This window comes from Vigna unguiculata, chromosome 9, assembly GCF_004118075.2.
Source record: "Vigna unguiculata cultivar IT97K-499-35 chromosome 9, ASM411807v1, whole genome shotgun sequence".
In the NCBI taxonomy this organism is placed as follows: Eukaryota; Viridiplantae; Streptophyta; class Magnoliopsida; order Fabales; family Fabaceae; genus Vigna; species Vigna unguiculata.
In genome coordinates, this window is record NC_040287.1 from 767894 (window position 1) to 781402 (window position 13509).

Genomic DNA, 13509 nt, shown 5'->3' on the forward strand with positions numbered 1-13509 from the left:
GTCACTGTTCTATGATAGAATGATAGACATGTATGTAGTTAAATCATAATTTCACACAACTTAACTCATGATCAGGAATTATTTTTTGATTTGTTATTTTTGTAATTTCGAGACAAATTTGTCCCTATATGTAAAAAACAAAACTTAAAAGTTAACATATTTATCATGTAAAAGGTCTTCTTTATTAGTATGTCCTGTTTATTTATTCTCATTTTGAACAAAATAAAAAAGCAGTAAAAGTGATCTTGTAGAGTTGTAAAAAAATATCATTTGTTGTTTTATAGATAGTTAGATACGACCAGGGAATTATGGGGGGAAAAGATGTACCATAAGGATAAGAAAGTAAGAAGAGACAGTAAAAAGGAAAAGTTTCCATGATGTTCAAGTTTTAATAGGCACCAATAGTTAAAGCAAAGAAGGTTTTTTGCCGGAAAATTTCTGATTCTGGTACTGATTTCTAAGAACATTCATCATGGGTGTCACATTTCTCTGGTACTTCACAAGATCCTACGGTTTACCTAGAATCTTTGTTCTGCTTTCATGCTGCATCATCTCATTATGGAGTTAGATATGAGTTGTGAAAAGGACCAGTTTTCATGGCTATAGAACTTGGTCAAGTGTGTCCTTTGATTCCTTTCTATGTGTATAATGATATTATGCACCTTTTTGGATGCAAAACAGGTAAATATTGTGCACCAGCACTAGTAGTAAGGAAAATGTATTATGTGAACTAAATTTTCACATTTTTTTCTTATAATTTAAGTTGACATCTATTAAATGGTTTTGATATATTAAAAAATAAAAAATAAAAAAAATAAAAAGTTATTTAAAAAGTATTAATTTAAATTGTAAAAAAAATTGTCAAAATTTAATTGATATAGTATATTTTTCATAATAATAAACATTCGATATATATATATATATATATATATATATATATATATAATTCATTTAATACTAGGATGCGTGGATTACATTCTAAGGAAAATCAAGCATGCTGTACTGTTACCACCTTTGGTCCACTAAAAATATGACATGCTCAGAAGTGGGATCACCAAATTCACATAAACACTTAATTAATCCTTTTACTGATGTTTTTTCACATGATAAAAAAGTTTTATGTTTTCTAAACACACAAAAAGTATAAAATTATTATGGAAAAATTATTTTTCTGCAGAACTAATGAGTGCACAAATTGATTTTGGAAGATTAAGGTTAAAAATATATTTCTTTATAGAAGGTAATGATCGGTAAGAGACACGTAAAGGAATATAATGAGAGGGTGCTATTATCTGACTCTTCAAGGGAAAAATTGTTGTTTGATATTATTTAATAATTTTTACAAAAATAAAATACACTAACACAAAAAATATATATTACATTTGTGATTTTACGTCTGACCAATCAGAATCAAACATAAAAAATTATCAGTAGCAAACTTGTAATTAAATTATCAATTACTTACCTCTGGCATCTAAGAATCAGACATAAATCTGGTTTTGTATGTTTGACTGACATTAATCAGACGTAAATTTATGTCTGACTAGCACTAGTCAGATGTAAATTTATGTCCGTTTTTAGTCAGACGTAAATTTACGACTACCGTTACTATGTCTGACCTGAACCAAACGAAAAAACAAAAAAACAAAAAGTCCCGGTCATAAAAGACTTTTTTCTGGTAGTGATAGTTTTAACAAATGTTAATTTTTATATTAAAAAAAATAAATAAATACGTAAAATAATGTCAAAGTAAAAAAAAAAAATGGTATCAAAATAGCAATCTCCATGAAATAAATATTATGTTAGAAAAAAGGATAGGGACATAATTTTGAAGTACATGACTGTGCAGCAACATGAGTTAAAAGTGTTGAACACACTAGAAATGAGAAAACGTAGTGGTGCACGCTCCATTGCGTTTTGGGCCAAACAGATATTAGAGTTGTACTGGGTTTTGAAACTTTGGTTATGTGAAGGACCACACATGTTCAATGTACTTCACCATCAACGACAAACCGCTAAAATTGCACATGTAGAAGTTTGTCCAAACACACTCAAATAATGCAAATTATACTCAAGGACATATAAATCATATACTTAAATTACCATTTGTCACTATTCTTCTTGAAAGCTTAAAAAACATGAATTTGGACACAAGTCTTTTTTTTTTCTTTTTCAGAGTTTAATTACAAAATTATATACATGAGTGTGTGGAGATAATAACTACTTTTTTTTAATTATCTATAATAAAAAATTACTTTAAAAAAATTAAAATGAATTAGTAGGAGTAATAAAATCAAGTGGGCAAGTATAATTCTCACTAAATTCTCGTCAGCCAATGCAAACAAAAATATATATATTTTTACCCCATTTTTTGATTTGACAAGTACTGATCTACATGAATCAACTACAAGTTTTGAGACAAATCTTGCATGTTAGAAGTTATTTGGATTAAAAGTTATGTTGTTATTTCATTTCATTTTATGAAATTAGTCATTAAATATTATAATGTAAATTAATATTAAGTTAATGAACACTTTAGTATTTAAAATTAGTCACATTTAATTATGTTATATTGGGTTAAATGTTTGTCTATTGATTGAGAAGAAGGAACATTATCAACCTCAATAATTTTACACCATATCTTAGGAAAAAAAACTAAGGAACCAAAAGTTTAAATGATGAAAATGAATAACATCTTTAAGTGAAAGTGCTTAAAAGTTACATTATTTTTGTTCATGAGTGAGATATTTTCTTGCCATATGCCCTAATTTCCCCATTTCCTATCACACTCTCTGGGCTCAATAACCTTAATTGACCCATCAGAAAGTCCAATTGCAAATTGAGTAGCTTCATCAGGATGAGCTGCAACAACTATAGGATACACATTTTGCCTACAAAAGAAAAGGTTAATTAAGGATTAATTATTTTAGAGAATTTGTAAGAAAATCTCACATGAATTAATGTATTATCTCATATGATATAAGGAGATAATAATAAATTAATCAAGTGTTGGAAAACCTTATTATTGTATGTTGGTATGCTGATGAAGCCATCCAACATTTGACCTTGAGTGTGTTGCCATCAAATATTCCAATATTTCCATTAGTGAAAGCAGCATAAACTAGTTGGCTATTGCATGAATATGTTGCACATGATAAGGAACCGAACAACCACTCTTGTGGTACCCACTATAATCCAAACATCAACATGTTACTTACAATAAACATAAAATACTAAAATTAAAATTAAGGATTAAATATATGTGTTTAGTCCGTAAATTTGGATCGAACTTAAAATTCATCCATGTTTCAAACTTTGATATATTTTGATCTCTAAATGTTTTAAATTCAGAGATCAAAATGTATCAAAGAGACCTTAAAAAATTTCAATTTTATATTCAAATTTAGAGACTAAAATTATATTTAACCCTATGATTTCACTGGTTTGGAGAGAAAGAACGGAAAAAAAGTACATACCCTTTGAATCAATTCCATTCTAAAAGCATCATATATTGCAAGTTGAGTCTCATGACTCACCAACAAGCGTACTTGATCATTGTTGAATTGCACTTGAGTATCACCAACAAGTGCATTTCCAATGGGCATTTGGATTGATATTGATTTCTTCTTATGCCATGAGTCAATGTTCCAAAAACAAAGCTAGAAATAACATGCAAAAACAATTCCTTTTTATTGTGAACTTAAAAATTAGAAAAAGTTTTCAAAGAAATATATGAAATAGATTAAACAACATGCCTGAGCATCAGCACATGATGAAACCAATATATTGAGTCGAGCTGAAAAAGCTAAACCAGTGATATACTTATGATGACCTTTCAACTTAGATTTGACCTAAAGAAGAAAAAAAATGGTAAAATTAATATGTATATATGTAATTCTAAAAAAAAGGTTAATTTCTAGAAGAACACCTTTGAAGTAATTACCTCATTCACCCTAACATTATAAATGTGAATAGTGGAATCATTCATCCCAATTGCAACAATATTGTTATCTAGAGGGTGGAACATAAGGAAGGTTGAAATAGGTGGAGGTGGCATGAGAGTTGTCATAACCTAAAACAACAAAAAAAAATTCAAGTAGATAAAAATTATTAATAATGAAAAAGTATATTAACATATATGAGTTTTCATGTCACCTTAAAAGTCATCATGTTGAACAATGAAATTTTTCCTCCACATGCAGACATAACATAGGAATCATTATTTGAGAGTGCCATGCAGGGAAGTATTGCTTCAGAAGAGTTTGGGACATCGTTAATCATGTGAATGCCATTATTTGGTTGCCAAAGTTGTGGAACAACACTTGTTGTGGCCTTTTGAACAAACATAAGAAAAATTAGATCTTTATGTGAAAAAGAGTTAGCAAAAATAAAAACATCATATGTGTTGGATTATGGATATTGTGGATCTATATGGTTACATGACATTAGTTTTACACATATAAAGCATCTGATATCACTTTCACACAAAAACCTGTGTTATGGATTTTTATTCTTATATAGTGTTTAACTTTGTCTATTTTATCCAATGTGGGACTTTGACTCACACTTGGACTATTCCCAACCACATGTAATAGAAACTCAAATATGTAAATGTGTATGTGTTGTGTATTTACAAAACACCTTGGTTTAAGGGTACAATTACCTTTCCATTTGGATTCAATTCATTGCGACTCCATTTCCACAACCTCTGAATCCCTTTTGAGCCAAGAGCAATGAGACTAACTCCAGAATTTGTGTAAATAAGGCGAACAACCTTAGTAAAAACAAGATTTTATGAACACAACTTTTTATATTAAACAAAAACATATTAATTTAAAGTCCTATGCATAGAAAGAAAAGTCGTAGGTAATACAAATTAAGAATACTACGTAGAAAACCAAAGGTTCCAAGAAATATACCTTGTTTGTAGGATCCACACTATCTGATAGAGTAATTGTTCGACACTGTATGGGGTCAATTATTTCTGATGTTTCCCAAACTTTAGACTTGTGAGATGCATAATCCAAACTTCCTTTACTTTCTATGCATCTAGGAACAGAATCAGACCCATTCTTGAATGAAAAAAAAAAATACAAACATCAAGTTAGTGGAACACTTGCAATTTCTAATAGAGAATTAATAGATAATGTGAAAAGTGAACCTTTGTTCCAAGTGCAACTTTAAGTGTTTGATGAGATCTAAAGTATTTGATGCCCTCAGAATTAGAAAGGACTTTGAAACCAGCATCTGAAGTTGTAACAGCAAGCAAATTCCCTTCCTTGTTGAATCTCAAGTGAGGGAGATTCTGACACAAAGGAGTTAAAAACATCAAACAATGCTTCAAAACTTGCATCAAAAAATGGAAATTTTGCAAAGATTACTCACAGGAAGACCTCCTCCAGCATCTGTACTGAACAAAACATTGACATTATCCATATCCCAAAACTTGATCTGGTTATCTTCACCAGCAGCCAAATAACGACCCTTTGTTGTGTCAAACTGCACAATTCCATTACATTTCTTTCTAAACCCAAAATATCTTCTTTTGGGTGCTCCTTCTCTTTCATTCCACTCGACTAGGAAACAGTTTCCATCTTTACTTGTCCCACAAGAGAACAATCTAACATAGGAAACAACAACAATCATAACTCATTACAAAATTTATGAGATATACATATGTTGTGTTATTTATTACTTATTTTCTTACCTATTTCCGACTGTACTATAGAGCATTCTGGTGCACCACTGTTCAGGAGCATCATAGTCCAATCGAGAGCCCATGTTGTCGTATAACCATGCCTTGATTTTCCCATCAGTAGAAGTTGAAAATATAAACTGCATGTATATATGACATGACATATGTTAGTTCCTAGAAAACTGGGTTTGAATTATATTCCACGAGCTTTGTTTTTTTCAATTCTTAATTTATCAGAGTACAAAAGTTCTATGTAATGATATTCTTTTAGGTTTCATATACTTAGTTTGAAAATTTAGATGATAACTATATTTATTTTAGGTTCAATTAGTCCGATGGTATCCATTTTCGTTCAGATGTGTCAGTTTGGTATCCGTTTTTAAAAATGTGTCAATCTAGTCCCAATTTTTGAGAAAGTGTCTTAGTCAGGTCCCTTTCAGACAAAAATTATTAAAGTCATTAACTTAATTCATGACTTTTACCACTAAATTTTGATATAAATATCAATACTTAATTTTGTAAGTCATTTTAAATATAAATACCGTTAAGGGTGTTAATAATTTTTGGCTGAAAAGGACCTAATTGAGACATCTTTTCAAAAGTTTGGATTTAATTAACACTTTTTTAGAAACGGGTACCAGTTGACACATCTAAATCAAAGTGGTACCATCCGATTAATTAAACTTTTTTTTTATCAACTTATAACAAGAAAAAAACATTAATTGTAGTTTAGGGTGATACCTCAAGATCAATAAGAGAAATGTGAGAGAGGGACTTTAGGATTTTTACCTGAATATTTTCCTTTTGATGAGGACAGATAGAATAAACAGGTGCTTGATGACCTTCAAAGTTGAAAATCTTTTTTCCGTTCAAATCCCATACCTATAATTAACATTATTTAACAAAATAATAATTAAGGATAATTTCATTTGATTATAAACTAATACATAGAAAAAAAAACTAATTATTTACCTTTATTAACTTGTCATCTCCACAAGTTACAATACATAATTGCTTGTTCAAATTAGAAAAAGCCAAGTCATTAACACCACCAACATGAGCATCAATCTGCAGTGAAGAATACATCAATGAAAAAAAAAATACAAAAAATATAATTAATTATTGTTGAAATTGATCTCGACATGCCTCTAAAAATGGTCGTAGGTGATTAGGTGCTTGATAGATATATAAATGAATCAAATGTTTTGTAAAAGCAACCCCTGAAAAGAAAAAAAGAAAAAAGTTTTAATATTAATCACTAATTATGAAAAATTAGAACCAAATTTTCTTAAAGCACACTTACCAATAAAATCTCCATCACCACTCCATGTTACACGATTAATGGATATAGCCGGGTCTTTCAAAATTGCATTCTGTGTAAAAGTTGATTTCAATAAACTCTAATTATCACATAAACATATTCTGGAACTTTGAATAAATACAAATTAATGTGTAACAACTTGAGCAAATTTAATGACTTATGAATTATAATTTAATGAAAGTAACATCTCCATCATATTACTTATGATTTCCAATTTTGAGTAATAAATAATCAAAAACTTGTACTCCAACTTAATCTGATGCAAAAATAATTCATGTTTTGGATGTTTAATGGTGAGTAAATAGAATAGGACAAAACAAGTACTCCAATTAATGTGATGCAAAAATAGTAATGGAATAAATTAATGTTACCATTTTGTTGTTTGCATATTTCTATGCGGAAATGAGGAAAATAAAATAATTCATTCTTTTGACATTTCATCAAGAATGGTAAAGACAATAAAATTTTATACCGTCTCTTCATATTATATATCTTTTACCATAAATTCAAACAACACTTTCATACATGTTGAAAATATTGACCTTTTCACTATAATAAATAATAAATACAAATTTCTTACATGATAAAAAAAATGCTTCACAATTTTTTTTTCATTTTCATAAATAATTTTTTTATGAAATGTACAATATACAATACATGATAAATAATTATTAGGAGTATGCATGATAATTTTTTTTTTATCAATATAGGATAATATTTTTGACAATACTATATATATAAGGCTTATATTTGTTAATGAGATGTATATTTGCTATTAGTTTATCACATAAGTACTTCCCCAACATTGAAAAATGTAATTGTTAGACACTATTTGCTTAAAATCCTAAGAATAAGATGCAATAAACAACTAAATTAATTTTGTAAATAAACTTAAACAACTATGCACTTGAACAATGCAATATAAACCTGAAATAAGACCGAACAAATAGAAATATTCCATATTTTGAAAGGATTTGATGAAATTTTTTCTTGATGCCCTGCTTCCCAAAGTGAAATGTCACCATTTGCACAACCAACTGTTTCACAAATTATTTTTCTAAGTTAGTAAAAGAATTGAATTCCTCATAAAACAAACAAGACATAAAATTCTTTATTTCAACCTACCAACAAGTAATGAATGAAGAGAAGGATGAAAATCCATTGTTGTAATCGTTGAACCTTGTTGCAATGTACAAACAACTATTCTAGGAAGATCATCAAATAAGCAAGGTGCTTGTTGCGGTGGTGGAGCATTGTTTGTAGTCTACATAGATTATTAAAAGTTTTATATTATTATTGAGGTCTCCTCGGGCCGACCTCAACTTCTCAAATCTCAGAGAGATGAAAATCAAGAACAATTATATATACAAAAACTCAATTATATGAAAAAAAAAACATGTCAAATTTTTATAAAGACCTCTTCTGCATGTTGTTGTGTAGGTCGCATTTGTGTCGTTAATTGTCCTTGATCGTTAGATGTGGATTGAATCTCATTCAATGTCCATCCCACTAAAGTATTAGCATTAGAAGCAGACTGGGATGGTGTAAATGGCTGCACAAAATTAAATAATAAATAATATTGAAATGTTTGTATATATATAAATATTTTAGTAATGAATATTCATATTAAATAATTACACAAACTACATTCATACCCCAACATGTGCTCCAAGTGAAGAACAAGATAAAGGATTTGCTATTGGTGGCATAGGAAGGTTTACAAGACTAGGTGAAGGAGATCCATTTGCGGGTGAACAAGAATGGTTAACAAATAAAGTTGTAATGTTTGGATTTGGCATTGGATTCTTGCACAATTGATGCTGCCAATTCATACTAGACAAAAAATATTGACAAACATTCTTAATTATCAATTATGAACAAACATTGTAAAAATGAAGAAATGTTGTATAATGTTTACCTTTGATTAATCAAAGTTCTTAATCGAGATGCTTTAATTGAAGGAAATGTGAGTTTATCTTGAAAGAGAGGATTTGCTTCAATCAATCTTTTAAGCTCTGTTACCAATATATTTCGAGCTGATGTAGTGTCACCATACTTTGACAATTGTGCATTTTCCCTTAATTCAATCCAAGTACAATGAAACAAAAGAATATCAACTCTTAAATTCTTAACCAAACAATCATATAAAATAAAATAAAATAAAATAAAATTGAAATATTTACCTAAAATCATTGAGGGTCAGAAGATTTGTGATCTCTTTGAACAAATACTCGTTGAATGATTGAAAAACTTTCAAATCATTCACTAGAATTTCAACGGCTTTGACTCTGTCTCGTCTGAATGAAAATAAGAAAAAATATTAAAAGATCACACTATTAAAAAAATAATTTGACTCTCATCCTTTATTTTCTGATGTGATTTAGTGTGAGTCATTGATTCTTTAAAAAAAAATAGTGATACATTAATTAATAGTTCACACTAAGCCAAGTTAAAAAATAAAAGATAAGAATCAAAAAATAAGAGTCATAATATCAGTATCAAATAAATGATTACAAAATAAAATTAATGACCTGTCTAAAGCTTCTAGATACTTTTGCTTCCTAATCTCGAAGAAAATCATCATGGAGTATCGATTGTCATCAATTTTTGTAAATCCAAATAGGTATTTCTCAACTTCATCCCACTCTCCAGCCATAACTTTCTTTTCAAAATATTTAATATTGAAGAACAAACCTGATTCTTGCTCTAACCTGAATCCATATACAACACAAAAATAAATATATTTTTAAATGTTAATTCATATATGGTCACGAGAACATAAAGAATAAATAAATAAACAGATTTTGTGTGTCTCCGAAAGAAAAAGGGTTTACTTGTGCACAGTATCTTTACATTTCTCCTCGTCAAGAAATTGAAGAATGAGAAACATCAATTCTTGGTTTAAAGATTTCATCTTCGCCTCTAATTGGTATGGAATTAGAAGATTCACCCAAGAAAAATGCAAGGATTTAGAACTAAGGTTGGAAATTGAACACGACAAACAACTAGAATTTTGATTCTTTTGATGTGTTTTTCAGTGATTTTTTGTTTCACAAATGTTCTGAGTGATCTATGATACAAGACAGCAACCATAGTTATATAGTAATGGTTAATAAGGAAACAAAGAATAATGACAAAGGATTAACAAATTTGTATACCATTGGTCAAAAACACTACATCATTCATTTGTTCCTTTTCTAAATTATAATTACTTCTTTGACTTCTTCACGCGTTTCTCATTTTCTTTTTCTTGCATAACTGAACAAAAACTATTAATGATTTATGAAATATATTATACCTAATAAATAATGCTACAAAAATATCTTACTTTATTTAAATATTTTTAAACTTAATAGTATTTTAATTAGCACATTAAATATTATAAATATTTTTATATTGTTATTAATTATTGTACTTATTAAAATACTTTTTACAACATTAGATATATTTAAAAAAAACTCATGTTAGAGATACAACATTAGTTATATTTTTATTTCATCATTTTTTTTCTTTTATTTGTTACCTTAATTATCTTTCTAAGTTTTTTTCTACGAAAAAAAAATTAAGTTTAAATTTACAATAAAAAATTAATAGTGTATTTGAATGAAGAATTATTAAAGGGTAATTATTGATATAAACCAATTTTAGAAACAAAAAATAGTTAGTCACTATGACCAATTTAGATACCAATTTACAAAATTAAAAATGATTGGTTACTAAAATAGTCACTATTATAAATAAATAAAAAATTATAAGGGTAAATATGTTTTTGGTCCTCCAACTTTTAGTGAAAATTGAAATTAGTTCATCTTGAAAATCTTGAACCAATTTAGTCTCTCATCTTTATAAATGTGTGGATTTAGTCCTTTAAACCATTTTTTTTAAGTTTGAGGTTTCAATAACGTTTCTCAGTTAACATTAAGGTGAAAATGTGTCAAATGGTGTAAACAAACTAAAATATTATGATGAAATGTGTTTGAAACATCAAATAAACTAAATAAAATTTGGTTAAAAGAACTAAATTCACGCATTTATAGAGTTGAAAGACTAAACTGGTTCAAGATTTTCAAGAGGGACTAATTCCAATTTTCACTAAAAGTTGAAGGATAAAACATATATTTAACCCAAAATATAATTTGTCACTAAATTAGTCACTAATTAATTAGAGACCAATTTAGAAACTAAATCATTTTGGTAGGCAAAACGTAGGTAACTAATTTTTAGTCACTAATTTTCTTTGGTAACCAAAATTATGGTAGCTACTTTTAAAGACCAATTATAATTTTTTATTTATAATAATGACTATCTTAGTGGTCAATAATTTTTAGTTTTGTAAATTAGTATCTAAATTTGTTACTATAGTTATTAATCATTATTGGTCACTAAAATTGGTAAGTGTGCTTGTTGTTTAAAAACTAATAAATTTTTAGTGTCCAATTTAACTTCTTGACAAATTAACGGTCATCATCAACATGAGAGACCATCACCAATATGTTACCACCATTACCAGACTAACTATCACGTCACCACTATCACGTCACCATCATTAACACCATTTATTATGTTATTATGTCGTTATCAATGACATTACCATCATTGTTGCTATAGTAATTGATAAGCGTTAAATATGTTTGTACTCTACGTAAAATTGGAATTTGTCTCTATATTGCAAATTTGATATATTTTGATTTCAAAAATTAAAAAATGAATGGACATAGTCTTCTTAACTCAATAATATAAACTTTTTTTCCCATGTTAAATGATATTCCAAACTCTCGTTTGAATTGGAAAGTGTCAAACGGTGTAAACAACTTATATACCACCCTAAAACACTATTTGACACATTAAAAATGAATAAATTGAACGCAATTGGATTAGGCATATTATATCTATTTATTTTTAAAATTTAAAGATCAAACTGTATTAAAATTTGAGATAAAGACAAATTTCAATTTCGCGTCAAAATTTAAAAACTAAATACATATTTCACTCAATGGATAATTATCTTTTTAACCTTTGTTTTCAAACTCGATTAATTACCTTATTTTGTTTACCCTTAAATCATTCGGTCATATAAATATGTAAGTAATTTGAAAATGAATAATTGTGTACATAGGTTAGAGAGTTGAGAAATGTGCAAATGTGAAAATTTATTTTTTAAAATATTCATTTTACTCTTTTTAATCACATAAAATTAAACAATGTGTAATTATTTAAATTTTAAAAGAATTATTTGGATTCGATTAAAGTTAATCTATTTTTATGAGCTTACATAATTTATACATAATTTTGTGTATATATATATATATATATATATATATATATATATATATATATATATATATATATATATATATATGAACAATATTTTAGAATTTATTATATACGCATTTCTGAATACTAAATACAAAAATATTAAATGAAGTGTATAATAATAGATATATTGAAACAGTTATTTAAGTGTGTATTATATGAAAATATTGTTTACATAAGTAAACTTAAATATAAGATTATGTGTATAACATACAAATATTTAAACAATTATTTTAATATAATTTGAATAGTGTAAAAGAAATATCGAAATGGAACTCTTTTATTCTTTATCATATTTAAGCATACATAAATATTTTAATATATAAATAATAGATACACGAAGATGATACATAAAAAGATTTATATGATTGTACTACATTTATCAAAATAACTTGTAAAACATAGCGTAAATTACACGATTTTATTGAAGAAGGTAACGCAAATTTAATAAAAAATTATTATGTAAATAGAGGGTGTGTTTAATTATCTGGATATTCAATCAACTATTTAATACATTTCCATCTATAATAAAAATCAACTCAACAAATTTTAAAATAAAATTTCATTACATAAATATTATAAAATAAATAAATACACATGCAAAAACACATATTGTTTAAGGAGTTATAAATAAGGAGTTAAAAAGATGTTTTGAAATGATAAAATTAGGAGATGATGAAAGAGGTTATAAGTTTAACTCTTCTCCACAATCATAATATTATTAATTAACATATGTGAATCTAAAAATATAAAATCTTTGGTATTTTGGTCCATTTTCTTGATCATTATTAACTATTATTTTTGAAATGAAAAGAAAAAATAAATAAATATATATTTAATTTAAAGACAAAACAAAATTTTTGAGAATAATTTAAAAAGAAAAAATAACATATTTAACTCTTATATTTACTTAAAATTTTTAAAAACTAGAAATTCAAACTAAAATCAAAATTTATCTGTTTATATTTTGCCAATGAAGCTTAAATGTCAAAACTAATAAAAATAAAAGATTCATAGTAAAAGATAAAGAAGGAGTTAAAAACATTAGGTGGGAAAAACTTCTAATAAAAGATAAAGATCACTTCATAGATATTGAGAAGGAAGAAACATGGATAATTTGAAAGATTTTGAGGTTGATTAGTATACGTAGCAAGAGCAACAACCCTAATAAGCAACAACA

The 13509-nt window shown here is 27.1% G+C and overlaps 1 pseudogene; it reads right to left on the reverse strand.

Annotated features, from left to right (window-relative positions):
• Positions 1 to 2626: 2626 nt before the first annotated feature.
• Positions 2627 to 10068, reverse strand: LOC114164484 (annotated as a pseudogene).
• Between the last annotated feature and the right edge of the window lie 3441 nt (positions 10069 to 13509).